Raw genomic sequence first — 13444 nt, 5'->3', positions numbered from 1 at the left:
AAACTCATCCTGTAGATGGTATTAGGGTATCAGGGAGCAAAAAAGCACAGAGGGCTGTTCTAGTTGCTCTTTTCAAGGTTCGTACTTCTACACACTTAAATAACACTGGTTTTTTATTTTCTACTAATCTAAGAGCTATTTAAGGGTCTAATGGTAATTTGGGATCATTTCTGCTCAGTTATGTGGGTGTTTTTTTTTTTTTTTAATCCATTAACTACTCCCTTCAAGTTTGCTTGGGATGGTATTTTTTTCTGCAGGTGGACTACTACAACTCATCTGCATCCAAATTCCATAGCTCTCAGGACTGTAAAAGCCTCAGATCATGTTGGAGAGAATGGGGAAGTAATGAAAAACTATTTCCAAAGACAGTTGGGTAGGTAGGCCAGCTTTCTGCCTGTCAAGGTTTAAAAATAGGTATTTCACTTTTTAAGTATATCCCCAAGGTCAAGAAATTGTACGTGGGGGAAACTGGAAAACAGGAGGCTTTACAAAAGAATGCAAAAATCACCCTGATCTTAGTTAGTATTTATGTTTATATTCTTTTCTATTTATTCTGCTTACACTAGAGCTTGAAAACTCTCTTCTGGTATCTTGCATATAATGAATGGTAGAATGTAATTAAGAACTTTGAGCAGTAACTGCTGGATCAAAACTGTGTTACTGCTGGCTCGCACAGGCTGGGTTATTGTGAAATAAGTGACTCCAATAACAAATATCAAGGGAGTGTCATAAACTAGCTCAGAATTATTAGTGTAAAAAGAATATATGGGCTGATTATCAGTTACAACAGTAAGTCAGTCAGCAGATAAGCTGCTGAATGAGAATAGAGAACTTTTACATTCACGAATTAGGAGACACTGAAAAATGTTACAAATCCAGTACTGTCAATAATGAAGAATAAAACTCAGCAATATGTAGGGATTTAAAAATGGTATTTTTTCATTCACCTACAGGCAGAGCACCCAGGAATTCAAGAGAAGCCAGTATAAGCTGTAGATGTTCAGCTCACTTCAAAATCAGACCGTTAATTTTCATTAAGCTGCATAAGGATGATGACTGCAGAAGGTATTAGAGGAGAGACTCACTGTATGAAAGGACCTAGCAAGTGTGATAACGGCCTCTCTTGCACATTAGCAATACATACAAAGCTTTGCCTTGCAGAGCCCCAGAGTCTCCATCCAGAATGGATATTTGATCTCAACAGGGGAAGGGAACAGAAGAGTGCTAGCAGAGATAACAAGATCCCTCAAAGGAAGTTGTATTTGATATGTACGTATTCTCTTCTGATGTAGAAGCAATTCTGATGTAGAAGCTGCAATACATCTACAGCACTTGCCAAGTGAGCAGAATAACGAAAGCTGAGGACAAGATAAGAGGGCATAAAGGGTCCTGACACTCATGCCCAGCAGGAGGAGGCTAGAGTCTATTCTTAGTGCTTGACGAAGAGAGAAATAGAGAGAGAAAACCTTGTTCTGAAGATCTACTCTATGGTGATACAAAAATAGTATTCTGTCAGCAGGGGGAAAGAAGACCACAGCACCCTCCCTTGCTAGAGCACATATGGAAAACAGGCATACATCAGCTGCACCAGAGTAACACGAAACAAGGAGTGAGCCACCCCTAAATGCCTGTCCTCCCAAGCAGGCTTTGTCCCTGAATCAAAAGCACTTCAAATGGGAAAGAATATAATTGCTAAATTAGGAGTACAAATAAGCTATTCTCTAGCAGTGAGCTATGCAACTGCTTATGAGAGAGGCTTGCAGCACTTCCCATGGGGACAATGTACATTTCTCCTATGGGAAGGGAAGAATTTAACTATATTTAGAATTGTAATCCTAGAAACACCACTCAGCTATTGCTTAACACAGAGGCACCTAAAATATCTTAATGTTTGCTAAAGGTCTACTTCTACTCTTGCCTGGTTCTCATGTTACTAAGCGCTGTGTCATGGCAAGACTAAAGGGAAATTCAGCATCTCAGTACCTTCTCTATCAAAAACACTAGTTGCATGAGGAGCTTGGAGGAGCATTTATGCATCTTAGCAAGGCAATCACAAGCTTTAAAGAAAGAGATCGGAACTCGCAGTTTCCTCCCTCATGAGTATCTTGTGCCACTGAATGGGAGAATCATGTTCCCACCATGCCTGTGGCAGGGCTCAGTGAGCCTCAAGCCTCGCGGTGCCTCAGGCTGCCTGCTGCCAGCACCATCCCAGGGGAGCGGCAGGAAACCAGAGGCAGAGCAGAGGTTACAGCCTGAGTGGCCTTTCTATGTGTTAAGAGTGGGGAACAATTGTTTCCCCTAAGGTAGGAGGGTTTGTCGTAAAAGAGCCTAAAGGTTATATACTAGTTACTCAATCTTTGTTTCATGTGTCCAGTTAATTGGATAGAAAAGTAGTCTGTACTTTTAATGAGTATTTAAACAAGCCTAACTAGAGATGATGGAATGAAACTGAAAAATGGCAACATGGAGAAGATGTGTCAGAAAACATCCTGCAACAGAAGGTAGTAGAAAATGCTTTTGCAAGAGACATGCTGGATATCCTACTGCCCAAGGTAAAAATATGTTAGCGAAATGTTAGTGAAAACTCTTCTTTCGACAGGTCATGATCTAGATGACTAAGAGTTTCTTTTACAGATCTCAGCCTTTCAGTTATTTAAGTTGACCCTGTATGTGTGATATTTATCTATATAGTACAAACTGTTAGTTTAATCCTACCGTGATAACATGGCCCTCCATGCCAGGCAAAGCATACCGTAGTTCTTCCCCTGATGAAATGCTCCTCCCCAGGAGGTTTTGCTCAGAGCACCCATTCCAAAAAGGCAGAAAGACTCGTTGCCAAATGCTTTCTCAACTTTACCATGCAAATGACCAACAAAATGCCGAAAGTCATTTTTTCCCCTTGAAACAGCAGAACTTAGAGTGTAAAACTGCAGTTCAGCTTGATTAAGTAATTTGCTCTGATAAAGTTCACAGGCTTTAAGAGTTCCCCCCACAATTACAAAATTACAAAACTGGCAAAATTACATTTTTGCCAAGKGCTAAAGAGTATATAGGGCCTCATTTTTTCAAAGATGTTTGGCTAGAGTGCAGAGGAGAAAGCAGTGGGTCTCCCAAGGATACCTAGACATGCATTCCATGAATTCACATGCAAATAATGTGGTAATACACTTAAAAATCCCACTTCATCTGAAAGTCCTACCTTCATCTTTAGATAGCATATACCCTAAAATTGGGCTTAGAGAACACCTGATTAGAATTAAAGGGCTGCTTTTTTAAAAATTGTTCTTCATGCAGAATAGCCATAGCCTAGTGACAGATCTTAAGATGGCAGTAAATCCTTTCTCATCTTCCTAACTCTTGTAATTTAAAGATAAGGTGTAGAGGTTTTTTTCTTGATGCTTGAGCAGCAGGATCTCATGAAACACCACAAAAATCTCAGTATTTAAGTATGTCTCTAGTCCTTAGTGTTTCAGAAAATAGCAGATACTAAAACTTTGATCTAGATCTTGCCTGAAGGGTCAGAAAACAGAAGATAAAGGAAAAGAAATCCATATGTACTAGTCTTATTTAAATCTCATGCATTAGATCAGAGCTAACTGATGATTTCTGGAGAATGTTCAAGTAAACTAAGAAACAGTTAGACTTACTTTTTTTTCCCCCCAGAACAGTTATTTCTAAATTGGAACAGAAGGGCAAAATTAGCCTAAGTAGATCAGCTTTGGTTTGATCTCTTAAATGACTAACTCATGATTTATTATCCTATCTTTATATCAGCAAACAGTTCTGTTTCCTATGAATATGGATACGATTATGAATATATTCCTAATATATGAATATATTTCAACATTTCCAACCCAATTAACCCCTCATGTAAGACATGAACCCTCAATCTGATTGATATCTCTTAGCTCCATCAGTTAATATAAGCAGAATGGTTCATGCTACTGATGTAAGAGAGTCTATGCAAAGACATAGCCTGCCTCAGAAGAGGTAAAAAAGGAAACAGAACGGAATGAGTCCTAATGTCCCTGTGGTGCCTTACATTTAACTAAAAGCCATTTAGGCTCTATGTTTACAGTTGCCAACTAGCTCCAGGTAGAGTCACAGCTCAGGGAGCCCTCTTAGAACTTAAGGAATTAGATATTTTTTTCATCCCTGAACAGAAATAACATGCTACTTGCAATAAGAGGCAATGATGTTGAGGCAACAGGCTGAGAAGGAGCAGAATACAGAGCAAAAGACTGAGGAACTAAATGAGCAGCTTTTCAGCAGAATACATTACACATTGGAGGTAAGCAGACAGCTCAGCTATTGGTGGTGACACTTTTTCACATCTCAGCTCTGGCCAAGCAATGTGCTCCAACGTGACCATGTAAAAGAGCTTTTTATGATCTGATCGAAGTGTTAGGGGCACCTCAGTGTGCAGGTCTACTTGCACAATGTGCTGCCACAGCTGGCACCAACTGGAACATCGCTTGGCCATCTCAGCAGATATCAAGAGCTCGCAGGGGCAAAAGCCCAGACTGGCTTTTCCCCTTTAGGAGGTTAGATTCAAACTTAGGATACACTGAGTGGCACAATCAAAGACTAGGAAATCCATTCAGAAAGAGATAATTCATGAGAGGAATGAGAGTGAAAACGGTAGACGTAGTTAAAGTAGTCTGGAGCTTCAGTCAATACTGCGAAGTCAAGAGGTTGGGAGCACATGGGCAACAGGGTTTTGGTATTTAGCTTTCAAAATATTTGTTAGCATCCTTCCCCACCTCTAATTTTTCTTCTCATGAGACTACAGGGTTATGCTGAGAACTGACAATAGTGAACTGAACAATCCCACAATGCTTGAATGTCAAGTCTATCTGGTGATGTATACAGCTTTTCTGGAGAAGGTGACAGATCATAGAAGAGCATATGAAAGAGACAAGCACAAAGGCTGGACTTCACAAAGAGTAAGTTCTTGAAAAAGCTTTTTTTCTCACCCAGGTATTCAGGATAGCATAAGTCCCTCCAAAGCAAAGGCATAGCATTTCAAAGCACTACACRCTTTAAAAAAATGAGTTTCTTGGAAAATATAGTCACTGGTTTCTCAGGACAGCCACAACGGCATTCTGCTCAGCTGAAGTCACAGGAAAAAGCAGATGCTCAGATGGCCAGAGTCTGGCATCCAGCCCTTCCRTGACTCCAATATTTATCCTAACATTTGTAAGAGATGCTGGGAAAGCCCATCACAAACACTTGCGCACACACTTACATCTGCTGCCAGGAGATGCAGGCAACGAAAGGGATGTCAGATAACCTATCTTGAATAAGTACAGGAGTTAATTTAAAGTTGTATGTTTGGTTTGCTTCATTTATTCATCTATAATTAGAAATAAGGCACTATTTTAATTGTACTACTCACTTAAATAGTCTTTCAGAAAAAGCATTTGGCAGTTTCTCGTGTGATATTATTCCTTTTGGAGGTCCAGACAAGGCTAAATTCTCTATAGAAATACTTTTTTTWAAAAATCCAAAGTAGATCCAGTCTACATTAGTAAGCTCAATATTTGTGATAGAACAAAATGAAAACACAAGACTAAAGGGCTGTAAATTTCAGAGCATGTGAAATTCAACTCCTACGCTTTGCTTAGGTCAGTCATTCTTTTTATTTCTGAACACTTAATATAATCTAGCATCAATTCAAAATGCCTCAGCTTTAAAAAAGCAATGTTGATTCAGAAGGTGAATAAAGAGGATATAATACATTCCACTTTTTTTCTACTGTCTCTGCATAAGTCTGTCTCACAGGCCTTTTTGTCCCATTCTAGAAATATATACCGTATCTAGAGGTCCCTGCTCCTGCTGCTCTGAGTTGTATTGTAAGGATCATGTCATGTAAGTTTGCTTGCTTTAGTGGTAATTTTCTTGCTTTAGGTTTTTGTTGTTGTTGTTGTTGGTTGATTTGCTTTGCTTGGAATCAGATTTATTATATTAAATATATTACCGCAGATTACCTTAGCTTGCGAATAAAACCTGCATCACTATCAGCTTAGCAGTATGATTCCCAAAGTCATGCTATTTAATGTTCTGAGCAGAAGGTAAAACAAGCAGTGGCACAGAACAGACATCCCCCCTGAGTTCAAAGGACTGACAAAGATTTCCACCAACTGCTGGAGCTGGGATAAATTAATTGGCTCTCTGAACAGCACAATCCACAGTTTGCCACCAGAATTAGGGAACAATATTTTTGTTTATTTATGGAGTCTATAAAATGCTGGTACAACATGGTGAATGTTCAGTATAAGAGAGTGCATCAATTTTAAATGTTATCCAGCTCTCCTTTCCTCCCTCTCAGGTAGACTGCCTAGCGACCATCATGACCTGCCTACAGCCCTTGAAGTGAAAATTCAGTAGGGAAGGAGAGATGAGAGGGCAGCTGAAAGGGTATTCGCCATTACAGCTTGGGGCATTCCTCTCTCAAGCTGTAATAATCTGGTGGCTGTTGGAAAGCCTCTTTCTTGCTTTCACTAATGCACATGGCCCTTTGCTCCCCCCATTCCCGCCAACAAATTAATCAAGAAAGCAGCAATCTCTGAGGAACTATGCTGAAATCTGCCTTCTTTTATGTTTATATTGTTGACGGGTTATCTGATTTGAGCAAAAAAGATAAAAAGATCTGTATTAGTGTCTTTGTCAAAAAACTGCCAAGAGCTGTGAAACGTCAGGTATCTTTTATCTGAGTTCTTGAAAATCCAAATAAGAAAAAGAAAAGCAAGGAACTGAAAAAGATACCTGATGTGAATATAGAATTAAAATGCTAATTGACCTGTCTAGGAGAAATGAGGGCTGCCAGATGAAATAATAAATGAATGGTGCTGAGAGTGCAAAAGCTCAGAAGAGTGCTCTGAAAAGAGGCAGAATAGGAACCGAAGAGGTCTGCATGTAAAGCCTGTTTGCTGCTACTCCTACTCAGTTGGGGTACTAATGAAGTTCTCAGCTTATGGGATTTGCCACTTCCCACCCTAGTTTATCTGTGGTATCTTGTTCTTGTGCCCATTTCTCAACAAAAAGCTTTACTCGGGGTGATGAATGTGGCTRTGAGTGTGAACATCTGAAACAAGATGCTTCGTAAACAAATACTTCATAAACTGGAAACCAGTAATGAAGCATGTGTGTCCCACAAAGCTGGCAAAGCCTCTGCCCAGATGCATGAGCTGTTTGYATACAGTTGCTTTGGGTTTGGGATTGGTGGCCGAAAATATAAATTTTAAAGGTTAACAGAAACCTGCAAAATGACAGAGGTTAAGGTCAGAAGCTTTTATTTATGCAGTGATGTTCGATTAGGAAATGATTTTTAAACAATATTTGCATACTAGCAAAATCCATACTATGGGCAGTTATACTAGTAAAAACTGTTTTTGCTAGCTTGACTCCTTTTTTTCTCTCCACACTCCAGCCCCAAGGACTGATGGAAGTAAGTGATACTAATTACCTAGCTAACTTGGAGAAGGCCTGCATTAGTGCTGCCTTTGCAATCTGGCTTGAACAGGCAACTGGAAGGATGGTCAGATTTGTAGTTTCTTATAAAAAGGATATTTAAATTACAACTCTGATCATCTAAAAATATTCCCTATGACAAAAAAAAAAAAAAAAAGAGACGAAGAAGAAGAAGAAGTTGGGGGAGGGACTAACTACTAAAACCTAAACGAAATTTGGGCTGTAGCCTGTTCTCAGAAGGTTCAGTTTTACTGCAAAATTTACAGAATTAGAGAAAGAAAAAGAAAATAGCCTGACCGGAATGAAAATTCAGTTTGCCCAGATACTATTTTTAGAATTCAGTTCAGTAGTTTTCCAGAACTCTTTATAAAGCTTAGTTCAGTGGGTTTATCTGTTTATATATTTCTGTTATGCTGGAACTGGTTTTTTCTGTGTGTGTCATTTTTATTAAAAAAAAAAAAATTTATAAGCAAAGACAATGCAAATCTTAAATGCGATGAAGCAGAAATCCCTAGCTGGCCACACCTTCTCATTGGGAAGGGTAAGTAAATCGCTTTTCTGTTTACTTTTTCAACTCTTCATTCCTCAAATTCAAACTCCACCCATGGTACCAATTCCTCCCCCTCCCCCCACCCTTGCCAGAGCGTCTCCAGGTCTCTTGGCAGCTGTATAAAAACAGGACAGGTCAGGACACCCCTCTCACAGTGTGCTCTGCGTTGCCAGATGTTTTATTTTAACTGAAGTGGAGGACGGTTAAAAGGTGTCAAAAGCAACTATGTCAAGTAAGAGCTTCCAGGGACTGAAGCAACAGGCAGAAGGTGCAGCAAAAGATGCTGGTAAGAAAGATTAAATATCTTTGTATATATTTATAGGAGAGCCTAGTGTCTGCTTTTGCTTTCACAAACCAAAATCTGAATTTGCACTAAGTTCAGTGGGGCTACTTTATCCCTGGTTAACAACGGCTGTAATTTGAGGCTTGGAAAATACAGATCTTGAAGGATTTTTGTGGGCAAACCCACACCAAGGACAGGTCAAGCCCGCACCAGCCCCCGGTAGGCAGCCAGCACCGCCGTGCCGAGCCCCCAGTACTGCTCCTTTTCCGCCCATCCTGGGGGCCACGGATGGGCCGTTGCCTGAAGAAGACCCCAACTTGGAACGAGGCCTCTGTCTTGCCACAGACCTTGGCTCTGCACCGTCAGCCTCCTTCACCCACCCAGAGCTCGTTCAGTGCTCGCTGAACGTAGCTCAACCTGGATAGCTCCTGAACCAACGATTCTTTAAACTGTGTATTTTTAAAGTATTGGGGCCTTTTCTGACAGTAACCACCTTTTACATTTGGCAATCCATATATTTGACTCTGTTTTTAAAGGTTATTGTGTTTTTTTTCATGCTTTGCAATTTTTTTTAGACTATTCTCCTTTTAAGAAGTTGGATTGAACCTTTTATTAACCTATTTACTGCTTGGCTTGAATAGCAATGCATTCCTGTAATAACTATTGATTAAAATGGACTGCTTATAATAAGTAATACAAATATATTTCTGTTGTGTTCTTCCCTATCACTGATTACCAGATTTTGCAGGGCTTAAAAAAAACTGCGTATGCCGGAAACTAATTTTTCAATGCAAGGTATAATAGCTTTTCCTTTAAATGAAAAATTTCCAGATATGTGTAGTTTATTCTAGCACTTTATAATATATTCCTTACAATGCTTGTGTGCAGATCATTCCTAGCAGGCTATAACTTGTCTTGGATGCAGTCCTAGATTTCTGATCCTTTCCAAACACTTCGTTGTGTAACTGAAGAATGTGAGTAACCTCACTGATTTCTTTGAAGCTGCTGCAAGTTTTTGTACATCTAGGACCAATATGTAGTAGACCCAGAACTATGACAGTAATCCTTTCTGAAAAACAAAATAGTTCTCGCTGCATCCTAAATGTGTTCATGCCGTTGAGGGGTCATTTCAGAGCTATTCTTCTAGCAAAAGTAATAGAATGACTGCCACTCTTTCATAAACTGTGGAACATCCCACATTTTAAATGGCATCTCACTCTTTTTAGTACTTAATGTTCCATTATGGTTTCAGCTTCTCTTTCTCTGAACATCTATTTAAATCTTCTTTGTAAAATCTCCCTCTTCCTGTCCTACTCTATTTAATGCATTTTTCCTTTTATTTTGAAAAAGGCACTACTTCCAAATGGCCTGCAAAGAAGATGCATGCTGGATTGCTAAACATCTCCAAACAGAATAAGCTATATAAATTGATAAAAGCAAAAGTAGTATAAAATAAGCAATCTGCAGCTATAAGTCAGTATTAAAATTGGCTGCTGATCTTTGCTTCTTTATCTCCTTCCTTTTGGTCTTCTTACCTGTCAGCAATGTGCCCAGCTGCCTGCAGCTGCTCTGGCAGTAGGCATGCTTCAGAGGGAGCCCAGGAGCAAAATGCATGCAGAAATGCCTGTTGACGTAAGGAATTTATACGAGTTTATAGCACTTAACAGAATTGGAGGGAACGAGAAAATAAATGTGAACAGATGAAAATGGATCTTTTGTATTTAATTACAGCAAATACATTGGAACAGGCTACTCAGGATGCAATCAACCAGGTTGTGGATACGAGCCAGAAAGGTATGAGGAAATTATGCTCAAATCAACAAGAGATCGAGCAACTTAATGCAAACAAGTAACAGTCAGTGCTCGTTTCCCCTTTCTCCCCTGCATGTTTTGGGGCTGAACAGCCACTGTTTTTAGTGACAAACTTTGACTTTTCACAAAACTCACATGATAGGATGTCAGGAGCTGCCCTTTAGTTGCTCCATGCCTTTACTGGCAGATGTACTGCAGTAGCTGACCCCCCCCCCCGCCCATGTCTCCTGCATTACGCTCAGCGTTATGCTCGGATTTTGGCTGCCTTTGTGGAAGAGCTCTTGGAACAGTGCAGGCAAAACTTTGCTCTTCTTTCTTGAAGATTAAGTAAACATACACTACGTCTTGATTTCTCCTGCTCTGAGGGCAGGAGTCCGCCAAATTTAACCCTACGTCTGCCCTGTGCACCTGCTGAGGCAGCAGCTGAGGTCAATCATTAATGATGCTGGAAGCTATAAAAGATGTTGGGAAGAAAGTTTTGGTATTTCATTTCTGATGGTAGGGAACTGGCAAGTTAAATTAAAAACTCAGTTCAGTTCTCACTCGATTTTAATTGTTTTCTAAGAATGAGGGGAGAATTAGCAACTTTGGGTTCATGTTGAATGAAGCCAGAATGTAACAGCAGTATCCCCTCAAAGGAGATGCCTCTCTTGACATCATGGATGTGACAAGCAGGAAAGGATTTTACATCCATTAACACTAGATGAGGAAGGATTTTGCAACAAAACTGCCAAAATATAGCAGAGATCCCAGGGAAGAGAAACTCTGGAAGAAAGGGAGAGGGTCTGCGGATTTGTGCCTGCTGCCTCCCCCAGACACCGCTATCCTGGTTTCCCCTTCGGGGGCCGGGCACTCCTGCAAGCACAGGGCAGCCCAGCTGCTCCGGCCTCACCGCTCCCGGGAGCSTCGCTGCCCGCTCAGCCTGGCAGCTCCTCGAATGCGCGAACTCGAGAGAAGGGGACAGAGGAGACGGTGTCTCTTTGCCTGCCGTGTCACACGGATACAGCTGTGCCTGCCAGACCTCACAGCGCTTCTTAGCCCGGAGCACTGCCCTCCATCAGCCAGCCTGTGCTTACCCCCGTACTAACCTCGTCCAGTGCCAGTGTCTTCATCAGCTTCGTCCTGTTATTTATCTAGTAACACCTCAACTCAGGACCCAGTATTCCCAAGGAACTTCTCCCGTTTAACAGTACGCTACAGCTCATGCTAAACATGTGCTGCCAAACCCAATAATAACCAGTTGTAGAGAACCTCCTTTTAAGCTGTATCTCCATATTTTTATAGGGATAGTCTAATCATTTTCTCACCTCCCCTTCCCATCATAAATATTAACGATGTTGCGTTTTTCAAGTTTTTTGCTTAGCTGTTAAATTTTTTCCTCTCTTTCAGCTATTGATCAGGCTTGCAAGACAGCTCAAGATGGTGTAGAAAAAGCAACTGGACAAGCTACAGAAGCAATGGCTGGCTTGGGGAAAAAATTTGGATTTAAGAAATGATAATAACTTAAGCAAACAGTATTGCATGTAAAATGCATCTTTGTTCTGCAGTTCCCTATGCCTTTGTGTAGAAAAATGAAAGCTATTTGAGATATGGATAACTTTCTCTCTAAATACATCATTTTAGGACAGAATGCCCTCCTTATCCTTTGTGTAGGAAAAATATGTATTTTAGTACATCTTGTATCATCTGTTCACAATGTTCTGTTCAAAATGGATCAAAAGTTTTCAGCAATGTTATTGCCCTGCTCTTTCAATAACGCAATAGTTATTGCCACATTCGTTGAGTATACTTACAGAAATACCGAAACTAGTAATACCCCAGCACACCAGAACATTCACATTATGAAACTAAGCTTTCTTCCAGTAATCCAAAGTTGTTGGTGTTATATTTCATGTCAATTGTTCATTTACTCCAATATGTTGTGTTTCTATGTTAAATAAAAAATACAGTAATATTTCTCCCATGCCCTCCTTTGGATATATATCACCTTGATATGTATTCTTATTATTATATTGGACTTTCAGTAAAGGATCTCATAAGGTCTTGCAAGTTTTGTGTGCATTTTGATTCAAAGTCCAACGAGGTCGGTAACCATCAGGTAAGGCAGATGAATACTGAGTCCATTTTACAGCTAAGCAGGTGTATGTAAATGAGCAGCTCCAGAGGAACACTATGGCATATGGAAGTGAATGAGACTTTTGCTCTCCACCACCTCATCCTTTCTGTCACGTCTGCTGCCAGCATGGATTTCTTGCTTATATTGGCCACAAGAAATCTTCTGTTAAATCCTATGGGAACAAAATGAGACCCTCAGTCCACACCTGCAGTAATAACACTAAACATAGACTAGCAATCAGTACCAGTGATAGAATAAGAGAAAGCACTATATAGCGCTTCTCTTAATTTCTTTAATCATGCATGAGCTGAAGTTTCTGAACGTCGCTTGTAGGCAACCCAGGATAGACTATATAGCAGGTATGCACTCGCACAAGCACTTGGGGACAGGAAAGTGGGCAATCTTCTTGCTAGGAGAGTGAAATATTTATTTTAGACTGCTGCTTGCTGGGCAATCAGAGACTGGCTGCAGTCAAACAGGACACCCAGTTAGTGTTTCCTTTGTCAATAAAAAAGGCACTAATACCCACTTATTCACAGTAAGTGCTCTTAGTTTTGCCTTTGGATGTTTCTCATTGCTAGGCAATATTGGCATTTTTTTCCCCCAGTTCAAAGCCTTTCCAGCCAGCTTTCAATAAAAAGCTACTCTGGGTCTTTCTAAAAGAAAATCGAGAAACTAACCAAAAAGTGTCTGGATGGAATGAAAAAGGGCAATCTAGGCCAATTTTAGGTAGAGATATGATTGCCTTGTATTTTTGGAAGCTGTGTGTACTAATCCTTGTTAATGCAGTCCTAGGACAGACTGACTCACCGCCAAACCTGAAGAATGCTGCCGTCTGCAATCTCCACAAGGGCTGCGTGGACTAAAAACCTTTAGAGGAACCTATCTGTAATACATCATCTGTGAGTAAACATAGTACAGGGCCTTGCACACAGTGTCCTAATGCAATGTCCACTGTCATTTAAAGCTTTAAAAGCCTAAATATTTACCCAAGTACAAGCTCACACAAAAAGCACTACACTATTGCACTCTCAGTTACCGGGCAGCGCTCAATAGTACTTAATTATTTAGTACTTTCCATGGTTACTTCCCAGGTAGTTAAACCTGCAGTGGCTGAATCCCTGAGGCTGGGAATTTCAGACTCTGGTGTTGCATTTGCAGCTCCCCTACTGTAGATGGTAGGGGTTTATACACCAGTTTTTGCGACTTT

The 13444-nt window shown here is 40.4% G+C and overlaps 1 protein-coding gene and 1 long non-coding RNA gene across 4 annotated transcripts in view; both read left to right on the top strand.

Moving 5' to 3' along the window:
- Positions 1-1269, top strand: part of SNCG (synuclein gamma) — a 32750-nt gene extending 31481 nt beyond the window's left edge. Inside the window, exons 6-8 of the transcript XR_014898085.1 lie at positions 258-373; positions 954-1065; positions 1162-1269. The gene's annotated coding sequence lies outside the window, so the exon portion shown is untranslated. The remainder of the gene's footprint in view (positions 1-257; positions 374-953; positions 1066-1161) is intronic.
- Positions 1270-4209: 2940 nt separating this feature from the next.
- Positions 4210-12167, top strand: LOC146585029 (uncharacterized). 3 transcript variants are annotated; one of them, XR_014898086.1, is made up of 6 exons: positions 4210-4291; positions 4793-4946; positions 5805-5871; positions 8197-8309; positions 10038-10100; positions 11508-12167. It is a non-coding gene; the product is annotated as an uncharacterized LOC146585029 (long non-coding RNA). The 3 variants fall into 3 exon arrangements; XR_014898088.1 differs by lacking the exons at positions 4210-4291; positions 4793-4946; positions 5805-5871 and adding an exon at positions 7646-8014; XR_014898087.1 differs by lacking the exons at positions 4210-4291; positions 4793-4946; positions 5805-5871 and adding an exon at positions 7646-8014 and having other exon boundaries at positions 8116-8309.
- The last annotated feature ends 1277 nt before the right edge of the window (positions 12168-13444 follow it).

Source organism: Rhea americana, unplaced genomic scaffold, assembly GCF_003343005.1.
Source record: "Rhea americana isolate MKP2758 unplaced genomic scaffold, rheAme1 scaffold_86, whole genome shotgun sequence".
NCBI lineage: Eukaryota > Metazoa > Chordata > Aves > Rheiformes > Rheidae > Rhea > Rhea americana.
The sequence above is the reverse complement of the archived record's forward strand: the minus strand, read 5'-3'. Positions and strand labels throughout refer to the sequence as shown.